General features: G+C 31.4%; 2 pseudogenes; both read left to right on the top strand.

Annotated features, from left to right (window-relative positions):
- Positions 1-13,228, top strand: part of LOC125823409 (receptor-like protein Cf-9) — a 110,219-nt pseudogene that overhangs the window by 28,207 nt on the left and 68,784 nt on the right.
- LOC125823408 (receptor-like protein Cf-9) lies at positions 9,777-12,329 on the top strand (annotated as a pseudogene).

Raw genomic sequence — 13,228 nt, 5'->3', positions numbered from 1 at the left:
ACTCTATATCAGACATTACATCAATTTGACCGGGATACAAAAATATTATAAATTACATTATGTATTTTACATATATATTTATATATGGATAGTAGAAAAGACTGATTATTAATTATGATTTCATTATTTTTAATGACTCAACTTTTTAAAATTCGCACAGATTTTTTGGGGAATCTGCTTCCATGCGGCAAACTATCAAATCTGAACTGAATCATGTCGCTCTTTTTTTTTCTCGCTAGCAGGAAGCACACTAGCAACGTGTGTTGCGTGATTCTAGTGTGTTATAATGAAATACGATGGGAAACGTTAGTTATATTATAATAACTAAGAGCAAATGTCCAAATTTTGTACAGAAAATGAATGTGCTTAATTTTGTCTTTATCATTTAAACATAAAATGTAAAAGGAATAATTTTTAACCTAAAGGGTAAAATTGCAATCTAACTTTGAAGTAATATATCATGATTATTTCATTTTAGATAATTAACTTATTTTATTGATCATCCAAATGAGAATTGCAAAGCCCCAATTAGTTAGCTTTGTCAAATACAGAGAAAAAACCCCAATCCATACCAACTTCCTAGTCTCCGGCCCAATTAGTCTAAGTATCTGATTCTAGGAGTAGCTCCAACATTTATTTATTTATTTATTTATTTATTTATAAACACTCTCTCCATTGTTAATTTATATAAATGGACTTTGCCGGGGATAATTTATCTGTTATTTTAGTATAAACAGTGAGATAAATAATCTTGAAACAAATTATTTATTTTAAAAGTCAAGAAAATTACTGCAATATTGTGTTTAGGATTTTAAAACAAATGACCAAATTAAAAACGCACAATTTTTTTTTTTGCAATCCTAATTCGAATGTTATAAGGGAATGGAGAGGCAAAAGTTTAGCCGCCAGTAAGAAGATGAATTTTGTCGGAAAAAGTATCAATTTCTCACGAAATAATGTTTGAAATATTTTCATGGCTTTCTGTTAAGTCGTTAATGTATGTACGTTTCGAAATCCTTTTGTTAAGTCGTTAATGTATGTACGTTTGTAAATCCTGTATTCTCTTGTATCCGATTCAAATTTTGTGGATATCCATAGTTGTTGTTCTATGACCCATCCTGGTGGAACAAAATTCCTTATGCATGGAGCAGGAGGAGTTTGTACACTGCTGATTAGCAAAAGGAAGATGGACAAACCTCTACTTTCGACCTTGTTCAAATTGAGAGTTTTGATGAACTCTCCTTCAATATCCCGGTAGATTTTCGTTTGAATTGCGTTAATGATTTATTTTGCGCATTTGGGAACCATTATCTGTGCAATCTGCTACAATTTTAAATGCCAGTACAAGAGACATAAGATTTCTTCCCAACCTAAATGATGATTTTTATCCCCTTCACTATTCGTTAGATTGTGAGCCAGAAGAAAAGAAGTATAAAGATTTATTAAATGGCGCGAGTATATATGCACATCATTTTTAATGAGAGATATATCCACTCTAAATCATGAAGTTGAGAGATATATTCTCTTTTTCCCTAGTAAATTTCTTTGCATAATTTGTGTTATACATACCTCATCAAAATTATTGAACAACAGAACAAACAAAGATTTCTTGATTTCTTCTCTACCAAGTTACTAGTTTTGAATGCTTTACATAAAAAATGGGCTATACCTGTTGGGATATACTATTAACCATGTAATTGTGTTATAGTATTTTTTATTTAATCCCTTGTAAAGATTTTTTATGTTATTTATTTAATATAATAAATTTTGTTTAAATAGATCATTATGTGTATATGTGTGTCCATTGCTTATATAGTAGACAATTTTGTGTATGGAGTATTCTAACTCATACACGGAATATTAAAATTGTTGGTGCATATAAGTTATAAATTTATGTTCACGATCAAAGATGAAGTAGGACGAACATCTTGATGATCGTAGCACAAGATTAAATATAATTTGATCTTAATTATGAGAATGGTTAAATTCAACTTCTTGTGCTAGTACATTTTATATGTATTGAACGGACCAATTAGAGACATTTGTTTATGTTCTGAATATTTATAAATAAATTCTCTAGTCCACTACATGTACTTATACTCTCAATCTTGATATAATTATTATGATCTATGTAATTTATTTTATTGTTTTAATCTATTAAAAGGTGAGACTTTTTGATAAGTCAATAAATTCCTAATAGATTAGATAATGACAAATTACATTAGTGAAATAATAATTAGTTGATAGAACCGTGTCTCGGACCCGAGTTGAAGACACCCCTTTATGGTTACTTATAAGTTTTCATGTGAAAACCCTGCAGGTGGATTTTAGATCCGTCACGTGAAATAAGTTAAGTAAATATAATAAAGGATTAATTTAGTCAATGAATTAAATTTTCAGATAATTTTGATTTAATTGATTGGTGTCGGTAATTCTAACACGGGGGGTTAAATAAGATGTAGTGGTAGATTTCGAAATTAAATCGAGGAGTGCAATTACAGAATTTTAGTGGAATACTTTGTAATTTATTGCGATATGGTTAATTCGTTCATTTGAGAATTATTATCGTAGTTGGAAGCCTCTATTAAATATATCTACGGTCCCTACTATGCCTGATTAATTGACCAAGTTTGGAAAGAAGGACAAATTAATTTTATTGTTGATCTTCTTTAAAGGATGAATTATTTGAGAATTAAAGATTGAGTTAGTTACAAAAACGTTTGGCCTTAAATGGATGAAAACGTTTTTGTTCTTATTACAAAAACGTTTGGCCTTTAATGGATGAAAACGTTTTTATCTCAATTTATTCTCATGATCCTCTTGATTGCTAATTAAGCCTGAAATTTATTTGGACGTTTTTCCTCTTCATTCTTGAGTTGGAAAACTATATAAATAGGCTGGATGTGGCATGAAAGAAATCATCTTTTGAAAAACAAGTAATACTTGCCCACACAAGTAACTTGGTAGTAACAGTCAATCAGGAAATAGGAGAAAATCGTAGCTCTGGATCCTTGGCATCTGGACAACTTTTGTAGAAGTTTCAACAGGTTAGTGTTCTTCTAAGTTCGTTTATGTTATATTGTTTAGTCTATATGTATGATTTGTGATCCTGAATATAGCTTCCGTTGTGCATATTCTAACAATACCGACTTGTCCATTGACTTGAGAATATAAAGTTGGCAACTCAAAATTTGACTGAAAGTGACAAGGTGACCTCCTCATAATTGATTGCTCCAAAGCAACAATAGTAGATTTTTAATTTGCGGTTCACAATATACCTCATTAAAATCACATCCAATCAATCACATCTATAATTGGTGGTTTACAGTATTTGTCTATCTGGACTTAATGAATCAGTCCCACCAAAAATTGAAGTGATTTTTTTTATTGAATTTCTTTTTTACCTTTCAAGTCAAGGTGCATACACAACTAACACTCTTATCTTAGCTAAACAAACCTTTAAAAAAAATAAAATTCAAATCAATTGTTTTGTCAAGGCCCATACATCACTATATATTGTTATAGACTTTTCTTATTTTTTTGTTTTTCTTCTAAAAAATTAATTGATTAACTAAACCAAATAACACTCTAATATATTTATATTCTAACCAATCAAATAAAAAATAATTTTTGACTTGATATGTTTTTTTTCAAGGTCTATACACCAAGAAATACTCTTATCCTAGCTAATCAAAAGTTTTAGGAATCTTTATCTTTAGGTCAAGTTCTATACATCAAGTAACACTCTTATCCCAACCAATCAAGAATTTTAAAGGATTTTTTACTTAAAATTTTATTGTCAAGGCCTATACATCAATCAATTAATCGAACTCTTTTTGATTTATTGGCGTGAAAAGTTTTTGTCAAGACCTATACACTAATTAATACTATTCGACGGTGATTTTGAGAAGAATTTAAATTAATTAAATAATTGTTTCCTATTGTTAAAGCTGATATTCTCAATTACATGTAATTTTGTTTTTTTCTTTTAAAAAGTGTTATTTATTTTTAATGCTTTAGTCTTTTTATTTCCTTCTGTCTTTGACATCTGCCCAAAATTAACTTATATTATATATCAGAAATTTGGAGTTAAATTTGAAATCAAATTCAAAGCAAAGACATTGAAAATAAAATAAATAGAAACCAATGAAAGAAGGTAAAAAATGAGAAAGAAAAAAAAATTACGTGTGTTTTGAGAAAGTTTTAAATACAAGGCAAAGAAAAATAAAAAACATAGTATGTATATTAACTTACTTTATATATCAGGCAAAGAAAATTAAAATAATATTTTAAAAAAAAAACATATATACATGTGGTGTCGCGTGTATAACACTGCAACTAATTGAATTGAGTAATTTTAAGCCACGTGGCATTTTTGGAATTTAAAAACTAGTTTTAAGTTTATTTTAATGTGTTAATAAAAAGGGTAATTGTACACCACCTATTAGACGACAAATTAAAGGTATATATGCATCATTTGTTAGACGACAAAGGTATATATGCATCACTTTCTGTTTGAATACTAAGGTATAGATAATCGAAACAATTATATATATATATGTGTGTGTGTGTATATGTGTGTATGCATTCCATAGGTCCAGTTTGATGTTTTTATTCTAGTTCAGTCCTATAATTTCGGTTGATATTTATATTGATGTACATATATTTGACAATAAAACAGAACACACTAAACATATAAAGATTTTTTTTAAAATTAACAAATCCCATTATAGATTATCAGAAAACAAAGTTGGCATTTTTGACTTGGAAGTTAAGGCCTATAAACCAACCAACACTTTTATCCTAACCAATCAATATTGTTTTGAAATTTTGACTTGAAATGATCTATACACCAGTTTTTACTCTTATTTAACTAATTAAACATATTTGAATTTTAGACTTGAGATATTTTTAACAAAGTTTATACACCAATTAATACTCTTATAGACTCTTTCTTCTTATTTTTTTCTCTAAGAATTTAAATTGACAAATAACTACTTCTTACTTGACTATTGTTAGATTAAATGATCTTCACACACATTGGGATGGTTACATATTTTATTGCCAAAGCCTATACACCGATTATCACTCTTATAGACTTTTCTTTTTTCCTTTAAATTAAATAGAAGAGGTTACTCGGTGCACAAAGCATCCTACGTTTGCAGGGTCTAAGAACTTTAAACACATGACCTAGACGTCACACAGAGACACTTAAATGTTGTTCCAAAGCTCCCTTCACTTTTCTTTCTCTAAGATTTTAATTGATTTAACTATTTCTTACTGTTACACATAATATTCTCAAGGTGATTTTTTCTGCATTATGTCTGATAGTACAAATTTGACAAATGAGACTAATAATGCATAACAATGTGGGTCTGAAGTACTAATTGTAGAGACTTGAGATTATGACGTTTCAAGACTGATAATGTATCAAACAAGATTGTATTATTACAACTATTTTCATAATAGTCTAAAAAAGATTATGACTTTAATCTTTTTATGTTTTATTTGATTTCCTTCAGTCTTTGGCATCTGTCCAAAATTAACTAATATATATATTAAAGGGAGAAGGGACGGATTTACCCCCGAACTTTAATAAATGGTACGTATATGCCCTCCGTTATACTTTGCGTCCACATAAGCCCCTTCTGTCCAATTATAGATACACATATACCCCTCTCACTAACGGACCCCTAATTGCTTACACGTGTCTTATTCCTATTGAACTACCCGTTTGACCCTTTTTTGTAACCCATAACCCAACTATCCACCCCATAACCCAATACCCACCCAATTTCTTAGAACAAAGTTCAACAATCACCAGAAAACAGAGCACAAGTACTCAAAAAGCACAAATTTGGCAAGAACTCACCAACAAGACAAAGAACTAGAATTCATCAAATACCCACAAAAATCATAACCAGAACTTTCCCAAATAAATAAAAAAAAGTTTTTGCTGGGTTCAAGATTTTTCTGGTTTTTCTGTGTAATTTTTTTTTTTGGTGAAGATATAGAGAGAGATGAATTTGGTTTGAATTAAAAAGGCGTGTTTGTGAGAGATCATAGTGTTGTTTTGTTGTTGACAAAGCATGGGGCTAATTTTTGTTGGTAATATTTTTGTTTTTGTTTTTGTGTTTTGCTTAATTTCAGAGGAATATGGAATTTTTTGTGAAAAACAGAGCCCTCTTTTTTTGGCTTTTTGTGTATCAGTTCTCTCCTTCTATGTGTCTCATTGTTTTGTATTCTTTTTATAATTACGGTGTTTGAGTTCTTGCCAAATTTGTGCTTTTTGAGTACTTGTGCTCTGTTTTCTGGTGATTGTTGAACTTTGTTCTAAGAAATTGGGTGGGTATTGGGTTATGGGGTGGATAGTTGGGTTATGGGTTAAAAAAAGGGTCAAACGGGTAGTTCAATAGGAATAAGACACGTGTAAGCAATTAGGGGTCCGTTAGTGAGAGGGGTATATGTGTACCTATAATTGGACGGAAGGGGCTTATATGGACGCAAAGTATAACGGAGGACATATATGTACCATTTATTAAAGTTTGGGGGTAAATCCGTCCCTTCTCCCTATATTAAATATAAGAAATTTGGAGTTAAATTTGAAATCAAATTCAAAGCAAAGACATTAATGCAAATAAAATAAATAGAAACAAATGAAAGAAGGTAAAAAATGAAAAGAAAAAAAATTACGTGTGTTTGAGAAAGTTTTAAATACAAGGTAAAGAAAAATAAAAAATATAGTATGTAGATTAACTTACTTTATATATCAGGCAAAGAAATAAAAAAAATATTTTTTTAGAAAAAAAAACATATGTACATGTGGTGTCGCGTGTATAACACTGCAACTAATTGAATTGAATTGTGGCTCAACGTCAGCACATAAGGTGCAAAAATATAGAGGGAAAAAGGTTTTTTTTTTAGGAGGGGAGGGGGGGAGGGGTAATAGAAACCCTGTAAATATAGAGCGTGTCTTTAAATTTTGGTCATAATTCAAGGTGTAATTATGGTTTTCCTAATTTAGATTGATTAGATAATTGTCCCCAATTGTTAAAGCTAATATTCTCAAGTCATTCTTGTGCAATGACTTGTGCAATACTTGAGATTTCTCTTATTAGTTTAACTGTAATAAGTGTTTATTACCTCAAATATTTACTTAATTCATTTTTGGAAATTGCAGGTTTCAAGAGAAGCAAATTAAAGCCTTCAAGTCAAGGTCTTTACGTGAAAATCGTTTTTGTCAAGGCCAAAACATCAACACCTACTCTTACAAGACTCTTCTTTTTTGCTCTCAAAACTTAAATTGGTCGAAGAGAAAAGGATAATTTTATATATCCCTCAACTTTATTATTTAAATTTTAGATATCCCTCATTATAAATGTGAATCATATATACCTTTACGGTTACACAAATGACTCATATATACTTTTTTTCTCTAATGGAAGTAAAAATATTAATTCTAAATTAAAATATTTTGATACAAGGTAAAAAAGAAGTGTATTGACTTAATTTAAATACAAGATAAAGAAAATAAGAATATATATATATACACACACACATGTGGCAGGCGAGTGTGTACAAACACAACCAACTTGAGTGGTTGACGGTACTACGTCAGCACAAAAGGTGCACACAAATCTGAAAAAAATGTGTCCAGGGGTAATAGGACCCTACATAAGTTTAGGTGTGTCTGGAATTTCGGTTATAGTCTAGGGGGTTACTTGTGACTTATCCCTTTATAAACAAACAACTTATTCTTAAAAATTATGCAATGAATATAAATTTGAATATGAAAAACCAATTCCAGCGTAACTTGTATTCAAATCAAATGACCCCTAACAATCTTCTTAAAATTTCTCGTGTCTTTCTTCATTTCCTTAGCGATCTAGTTTGAAATGGCTTACTTGAACTCGCAAGAGCGTGAAAGATTCGTGAGGGAATGGTACGTGACACAACCCTCTAAAACTACATCAAATATATATACATTAAATAAACATAGTTGGAACCACTATGACTCCAACCATCACCATTCACCAACCTAAATTTATTACAAAGACCTACCAAACTTGAGCTATTATGCAAACAAACAGAACCACAAATATGAGATTTTTCCAATGATCAAATCATGCTTTAGCAGTCAACTCCCTATCTCTATGTCCAAATAGCACAGAAATTTCAACTTGTATTATTGTTGTATTTAAGAGCTAATCAAACTTGTATTATTGTTGTATTTAAGAACTAATCAAACTTGTATTATTTCAAAGCTAAAGTGTCCGGTAAGTTCTATTATTTTCTAAAAGAAGAGTTAGAGTTTGTTTGGATGTGCTTGTTGCTTTCAACTTATAAAGTTAAGAATTATACTTAGAAAGTCATTTAACGTAGTTTTATAACTCAAAAGTCACTCAACTACTTATAAAGTCACCCAACTAATCTAAATGATTTTTTATTTAAATTTTGTTGAAATTGAAAATTTTATTTCAAGCTAAATTTCTAAGAAATAATAAGATACCCATTTTAACCATTTTAAAGAAATTTTTATTATATAATTTATATGCATACATAATTTGTTTTAATTATTATCATAATCATGGTATTCTTCTAATATAATTTTTTTATATTAGACGGTAGATTTTAATAGTCTAAAAAAATTCTTCCAGTAGAATTTCACCCAAGAATGGGAATGTGGATATGTAATTGACAACTTAAAATTTGACTGAAAGTTAGCCGGTGCGCTTCTTGGAAATTGATTACTCCAAAGAAGAAGTAGCAGATTTTTCTTTGCTTAATTTGTGGTTCATTCATCTGCCACATCCATCGGTGAATGATAACATTAATTAATTCATACGTATGTATTGACGAAAGATCACACCTTTGAATATGTATTTATGATCCACAACAATAAATTTGACTGAAAACCCAATTTTAAGATTTTAAAAAAAAATTGAGTCTGTTAATGAAAAGGGTAAATGTATACCATTTATTAGACAACGAGGGTATATATGCACCATTTGTTAGCCGATGGAGGTATATATACATCATTTTTTTAACGAGGAGTATATCTGCTCTAAATCACAAAGTTTAGTGGTATATTTGTTCTTTGCCCTAAAATTAAAAATTCAAAAATAAATTAAAATTAATTTTTTTTCACTTCAATTTGACGAAAAGATATGTGTGAGCCACTTTTATAACGGTAGGAATATATGTGAGCCACTTTTGTGATAAAAAAATTCCATTGTAGCTTTTATTTGAACTTTTCTTGGAATGACTCAAGCATTGACTTGGCAGTATGTAAATTTATTAGGACTATTAGAATATAAGTTTGATCATCATCAAGTTAATATAAAATCAGATGCATAAACCAAATAACAATTTTATCATAACTAATAAAAAAAATGAATTTTTGACTTGAAATATTTTTGCCACTAAATAACATCAGACTTTTAAGGGTTTAGGGACATTTACAAAGAGTACAAATTGCCACTAAATAACATTAGGCTTTTACTATTTCTATATTATTTTAAAAATATTATAACACCCAATAACATGGCAAATCCTAAATAACATCAGACTTCTACTATTTCTATATCAACTACAGATTTTAAAAGTCCCTTTCATTGTGAATCCTTTCCTTTCAGTCAAGGTCTACACACCAAGAGATCAATAAAAAATTTGAAGGATTTTCTTTGCTTAATTTGTGCTATATATATGTCATCTAAATTATTGAATAGAGGAACAAAGAAAAGATTTTTGATCTCTTATTTACCAACTTAATTAGTTTTGAACATTTTAGTGCAGAAATGGGTTACGTAAAACTTGTTTTTTTAATGCTATTTTCCTTACTCTGTCAACTTGCTTTCTGCTCATCCTTATCTCATTTGTGCCCCAAAGATCAAGCTCTTGCTCTTCTACAATTCAAGCACATGTTTCCTATAGATGCTTATTCGACATTACTATCATGGAACAAGAGCATAGATTGTTGTTCATGGGATAGAGTTCATTGTGACGAGATGACGGGACAAGTGATTGAGCTTAACCTCGCTAACAGTGGACTTCAAGGCAAGTTTCACTCCAACAGTAGCCTCTTTCAACTCTCGAATCTCAAAAGACTTGATTTATCTTTTAATAATTTCTCTGGATCGTACATTTCACCTAAATTTGGTGACTTTTCTAGTTTGATGCATCTTGATTTGTTGTATTCAAGTTTTATAGGTCTAATCCCAGTAGAAATCTCTCATCTTTCTAAATTACAAGTTCTTCGTATCTGGAGTCATCCATATGTGCTTAGATTCGAACCTCACAATTTTGAACTGCTCCTTAAGAACTTGACCCAATTAAGAGAGCTCCACCTTAGCTCTGTGAACATCTCTTCCACCATTCCTCTGAATTTCTCTTCTTATTTAACAAAGCTAGGACTTTCATCCACGCAGATATACGGGATACTGCCCGAAGGAGTTTTCCACCTTTCCAACTTAGAAACTCTTGATTTATCATACAATCCCCAACTCACTGTTAAGTTTCCCACAACCAAATGGAACAGCAGTGCATCACTCATGGAGTTAGTTCTCAGTGGTGTGAATGCTACTGGTAGGATACCTGAATCATTTGGTCATCTAACTTCACTGCGTACATTGAGAATAATTTCTTGTAATCTCTCAGGGTCTGTTCCTAAACCTCTATTGAATCTCACCAACATAGAGAAGTTGGACCTTGGTTTTAACCATCTTGAAGGACCAATTTCTGATTTCTTTATATTTGGAAAGATCAGGTTCTTATCACTTACAAATAACGAACTTTGATGGTCAACTTGAGTTCTTATTATTTAACAGAAGCTTGATGCAACTTCAATTCTTAGATTTTTCATCCAATTCCCTAACTGGTACAATTCCTTCTAATGTAAGCGGAATACAAAACCTTAATGCACTCATCTTGTCATCAAATCACTTGAATGGGACTATACCAGCATGGATATTCTCCCTCCCTTCACTAACTGGTTTAGACTTGACTGATAACCATTTCAGTGGAAACATTCAGGAGTTCAAGTCTAAAAGATTGAACATAGTTGTTCTTAAAAAAAATCAGCTGCAAGGTCCAATTCCAAAGTCACTCCTAAACCAGCGTGATCTATATTCTCTTGTCCTTTCACAAATAATCTCAGTGGACAGATTACTTCAACCATCTGCAATCTGACAATAGTGACTGTGATAGATTTGGGTAGCAATAATTTGGAGGGAACAATCCCACTATGCTTGGGTGAGATGAGTGAACTTTTAGCTTTGAATTTAAGCAACAATAGTCTTAGCGGGACAATTAATACAACTTTTAGTATAGGAAACAAACTTAGAGTCATTAACTTTAACGGGAATAAGCTAGAGGGGAAAGTCCCGCAATCTTTGATCAATTGCAAATATTTGGTAGTTCTTGATTTAGGTAACAATCAGTTGAATGACACATTTCCTAAATGGTTGGGAGCCCTACTTGGTTTACAGATTTTAAACCTGAGATCAAATAAGTTCTATGGCCCTATAAGGAGTGGCAACTTGTCTGCTCAAATTCGAGTCATAGATCTCTCATCCAATAGATTTAGTGGAAATTTACCAGTGAGCCTTTTTGAGAATTTTGAAGCCATGAAAATAATTGGTCAGAACAGTGGGACCCGAAAGTATGTAGCAGATATGCCTTTTTTTTATTACACAAATTCCTTTATAGTGACGACAAAGGGGCTGGATCTAGAACTACCTCGAGTTTTGACTACAAACATAATTATCGATCTATCAAGGAATATATTTGAAGGTCATATCCCAAGCATTATTGGAGATCTCATTGGGCTTCGCACGTTAAACTTATCGTATAATCACTTGGAAGGTATTATACCAGCATCACTGCACCAGTTATCTGTACTTGAATCATTGGATCTCTCATCCAACAAAATCAGCGGAGAAATTCCACAACAACTTGCATCCCTCACATTTCTTGCAGTCTTAAATCTATCTCACAATCATCTTGTTGGATGCATCCCCAGAGGAAAACAATTTGATACGTTTGAGAATAGTTCATACCAAGGGAATGATGGGTTACGTGGATTGCCACTCTCGAAAGATTGTGGTGGTGATGAAGGGGTACCACAAGCACATGAAGGAGAAGAAGAAGGAGATTCAGCAATAATAAGTTGGCAGGCGGTTCTCATGGGTTACAGTTATGGACTTGTTATTGGACTATCCATAATATACATAATGCTGTCAACTCAATATCCAGCATGGTTTTCGAGGATGGATGTACAATTGGAAAACAAAATTCTTTCAAGAATTAAAAAGCACAAGAAAAGACATTAGTATGTAACCACCTTAATTTATATCCATCAATTTTTTACCTCCTTCATCTTTGAACCTTTTTAACTTTAATTCTTCATTTTTGAAATTTGCAGGATTCAAGTCCACTGCATTGCTGGGATGTGAATAAAAGCTTTAAATTTCATAGTTTGTGATGTTTCATAAAGTGTTTGTGTTTTGTTTCATCAAGTGTTCGTTACAGTTTCTTCTGTTGTGACTCAACAAATTCAATTGCAAGGAAATACAATAGAATTTCATAGAATGCAAACAGTAGAAAACTTGAGACGATTTTCTAGAAAACTGGAATAACAATAGAACATTAAACAATTCCAAATTCTCGTGTACTTTGAAATAGAAAAAGTATTCCTCGATATTGATCAATATATAATAACTTGAATACAATAGAGTTGGTGTAGCCGTTAAAAAGTTGGAGAAACAACGTAACCTTGAATACTAAGGTTTAAATCCTAAAAGTGGTGAAACCAGATATCACATTTAAGAAGAAATCTAGCAGAATCGCTTAATTTGATGACTTCATCACGATGCAGGCTCAGTCTCATCACAGCTGAAATGTGTGCCACCAGCCCTTGGGGATTTCTCGATTATCAAGAAAATCACGATCACAAAGCAGAGTTATGTAGTTACAGAGTTGGCTCATCGAAAATTTTACAATTAAAAGCTGCTGCAGTTATCAACTCTACGAAATAAAACTGTGGGCTGGAACCTTAGCTTGTGTATTCCAGGATCTAACATTGATTTTTCCGACCTCTCTGCGCCAACATAAATGCTTGAGAGTTGCACATAATGCCCAGAATGACTCTGTTGCGACTCAAGCAATAGTTGTGCTACTTCATTTCCCAACTCAATAGCTCCACCAAGTCTACAAGCACCCAAGACAGTAG

Source organism: Solanum verrucosum, unplaced genomic scaffold (assembly GCF_900185275.1).
Source record: "Solanum verrucosum unplaced genomic scaffold, falcon-dt-bn FXZP01001070.1, whole genome shotgun sequence".
NCBI lineage: Eukaryota > Viridiplantae > Streptophyta > Magnoliopsida > Solanales > Solanaceae > Solanum > Solanum verrucosum.
The sequence above is the reverse complement of the archived record's forward strand: the minus strand, read 5'-3'. Positions and strand labels throughout refer to the sequence as shown.